This window comes from Camelus bactrianus, chromosome 12, assembly GCF_048773025.1.
Source record: "Camelus bactrianus isolate YW-2024 breed Bactrian camel chromosome 12, ASM4877302v1, whole genome shotgun sequence".
NCBI lineage: Eukaryota > Metazoa > Chordata > Mammalia > Artiodactyla > Camelidae > Camelus > Camelus bactrianus.
Window position 1 is genome coordinate 61,355,801 of NC_133550.1, and position 3,810 is coordinate 61,359,610.

Here is a 3,810-nt window from a genome sequence, read left to right on the forward strand (position 1 = left end):
CCACACTTTCCTCCTGGCACCAGCCTTCTTGGGCATCCCTGCATTCCATCCTCTGTCTCCATGACTCAGCCCAGCTCCCCGTAGCACCTGGGCTGTGGCAACTGCCTCCTCACTGGCTCCCTCCCACCCCACCCTCTCCTCAGGCAGGGCTGCCTGGACAAGCTAAAAAATCAGGCCAACCTATGAACAGGTGCCCCACCTCAGCCGTTTAAAAACAATGCTATCACTCCCCACCCCACCCCCACTAGAATAGCTCAAATTAACAGGACTAACAATACTAAGTGTCTGTGATGATGTGAAGAGCTGGAATTCTCATGCACTGCAGGTGGGAGTGGTCTTGGTACTAGCCCAGCGGGACACTGTTGGCAGTTTCTCATAAAGTTAAACAAACATCTACCCTGTGATTGAGCATTTCCACTCCATCTATGCCCAAAAGAAATGAGTGTTTGGGTTTACAAAATGACTAGTACAATAATATTTATATCAGCCTTACTCATAGTAGCCCAAATCTGAAAACAGTACATATGTCTGTCAACAGTAGAATGAATGAATAAATGGTGGCACATTCATACCTCAGAATACTCTATGGCAATTAAAAAGATATATAGACACACTATTATATATAAAATAGATAAACAACAGGGTCCTGCTGTATAACACAGGGAACTATATCCCATATCCTGTAATGGCCTATAATGAAAAAGAATATGAAAAGTAATATATATATATGTGTGTGTGTGTATATATATATATATATGTATGTATATATATATATACATATATATATTCATTTATATATATATATAAATGAATCACTGCTGTACACCAGAAATTAACATAACATTGTAAACAGACTATACTTCAATTAAAAAAAACTATACTACTGCCAAAAAAAAAAAAAAAAAAAACCACAACAAACATCCATCGTTCCAGCAGGTACCCAGGTGAGGATCCTGGGGAAAAACCCAGTAACCTGTCACACAGGAAATTTGGCCAAAACCACGTGGTTTGGCTGCATGGTGTGGTGTCCACAGGCAGCCAAGCACGTGCAATTGAATGGGCAAAGGGCCGGGTATCAGACAAACCTGCCTGGGTTCAAACCCCACCTGCTACTTCTAGCAGGCTACATGAACCTCAGGGAGTCACATCCCTCTCTGAGCTTCATTTCCCCATCTTTTAAATGGGGATGATGATGTCTACCACAGAGGGTTATTCAGGTATTAAATTACCAACTGTTTCAATGATCATTTGGTGTATAACCAACTACCACAAACTTAATGGCTTAGAAAAGCAGTTTTTGATTACCACCTAGGATCCTGTAGATGAACTGGGCTCAACTGGGCAGTTCTCTTGGGGTCTGTTTTGTGGTTGCTCTCAGTGGTGGCAGGGCTGGAGTCATCTGAAGGTTCAGCTGGGTTTGACGTCCAAGATGACGTCTTCATTCATATGTCTGGTGCCTCAGCTGGGAGGGAGGCGACAGCTGGGGGCTATTGGACATCTCTCTCCCTCTCTCTGCATAGCCACTTCATGTGGCTAGCCTGGGCTTCCTCACAGCAGGGCAGTCTCGGGTCAGTCTGCAGTCTAACTTCTTACATGGTGGTTGACTTCCCTAAGAGAGTTTCAAGCGATGCTGGTGGAATCTACAAGCCTCTTATGACTTTGGCTTGGAAGTGCTGTGGCATTCCTTCCAACATATTAGTCAAGGACAAGTCACAGGGCCAGCCCAGATTCAAGGAGAGGGGCATGAATGCTGGGGGTGGTTCACTGGGAGCCATCTTTCTTCTCTCTGCTCCTGCTTCTCCACTTAACTCTCCAGCTTCTCCTCCTCAGCCTCCTTTGGGGAATTTCTTCTTCTGCCCAGCCTGCTAATGGTAGGGTTCCCCTGGGTCTGTCCTCAGCCCTCCTGTCTTCTCCTTCTACATGTTATCCTGTGACAACCTTGAGCTCTTTCTTTGATCTCTCATCCTTGGCTTTTGTCTGTCTCCAGCCCAGACCTTTCTCAGGAATTCCAGATCTGGGCAGCCTCAGTCTCAAGGCCACCATCAAGGCCCTGTCTTCCCTCCAGCCTGCTCCTCTCCAGTTAATTACAAGAAGCCTCAGTTAGCACAGACGAAACAGCAAAACCAGCCTGGGAAGTCAGGGGAGGCTTCTTGGAGGAGGGGCTCTGGAGCTTAGCAGGAACTAGCTAGGCTAGGAGGATGGAGAGAGTATTCCAGGTCAAATGAACATCACAGCTAAAGACACTAGATGGAAAAGGAAAGCCCCTTCAGGGACAGAGAAGCTGGGTTTGGCTAGAGTTTGGAGTGTGTAGAGGGATCTGAAGGCCAGAGGGGCAGGCCTGAGCTAGAATTCAATTTGCAAGGAGGATGGGGACCATGGGTCCAAGCTCTAGCTTCATTCTTTTTTCTTTTTCTTTTTCTCTTTTTTGTTGTAATTCTTTGTTCTAGCTCCATTTTTAATCCAGTGGGGAGCCATACAGAAGTTTTAGGCAGGCAATGCCCTAACTCAAGACAGAGGTCTGGGCAGTGATGTGGGTGTGGACTTCATCAGCACACGGGGATTAGTGAAGGCTCCTGGTTGGCCTCAGGGATGGTATGTAGCGGGGAGGGGTAGGAGGGGGTTTGGAGAGGAGGACAGAGCTTCATGGAAGAGTAGTAGGTAGGTTCCCAGCAGCCGGAATGAGTGATTGCTTCCAGAAGGGCGTGGCTGACGGGGCGGGAGAAAAAGCCCATCAAGAGCCCACTGAAGTTCATCAGGTCACAGAGAGCGGGGAGCTATGTGGGGGATGGGGTTCTGTGGGGAAGGACGGAAAAGTTCTGTCACTTCCTTGTCACTTTTACTCTCTACATCTTGTCAGACTTGACTCTTTGCCCTTAGAGAGGCCCAGAGCTTTAGTCATCCCAGGCCCACCCCTTCCAGGGGCCCTGGGACCACCCACCCACCCTCAGCTCAGAGACCTGCAGCTCCTCTGAAAAGGTGGCAGGGAGGCAATGTCACCTCAGAAAGCACTAATGATGCGACCCTCCCCGACCCCTCCTGGGACACCTCTGGGAGGCAGGACGAGGAAGGAGTAAGAGCTCAGGTCAGTAGGGTAGGAGTGTAGGGGGCCCCAGACAGACTTCCATCCTTATCCTAGTTTCTAGCTCTGCAAATTTGGGCAAGTTATAGAAGTTTTCTGTGCCTCAGTTTCCTCATCTGTAAAATGGGAATAGTACTGCATACCTTGCAGGAGTGCTGGGAAGCTCAGAAATGAGCCAATACGTGTAACACGCTGAGAAGATGCCTAGCATCTAGTAAGTGCAATAAAAATACTAGTTATTAGTGCAATGGTTGTTATTGTTATGGGGCAGTTATGAGGATTAAATGAAATGATGGAAGTCAAATGCATGGCGTGGGGCCCAGAATACAGTAAGTATTCAAAGACAGGAGCTATTACTTTACTATTATTAGTCAGAAGTCAGCCGGATGGCCCTGCCCCCCACCATCCTCAGGAGATCTGGTTAAACTTGATCCAAACCATAATTCCATGGCCTGTGAAAATCCAGGCCTCTTCCTTCTGTTTTGGCAGGTTCCCACCTGTCACTTTTTAGGGCATCCTGATACTTCCCTTCTCTTGGGGTAAGATGTATTGCCAGCTACAAATCCAGACGCTTCAGTGGTTCCAAGATAAATCCTCCGGAAAAGCATATCCTAATAGGCAGCTCTCATCATCTTGCCCCTGCGCCATCTCAACCACTGGTAGGTGGGGGCACCTGGCAGCCTGGGAGGAGCCCCGTCTGCCTGCTGAGTACTGCCTGCTCCTCCTCGCTG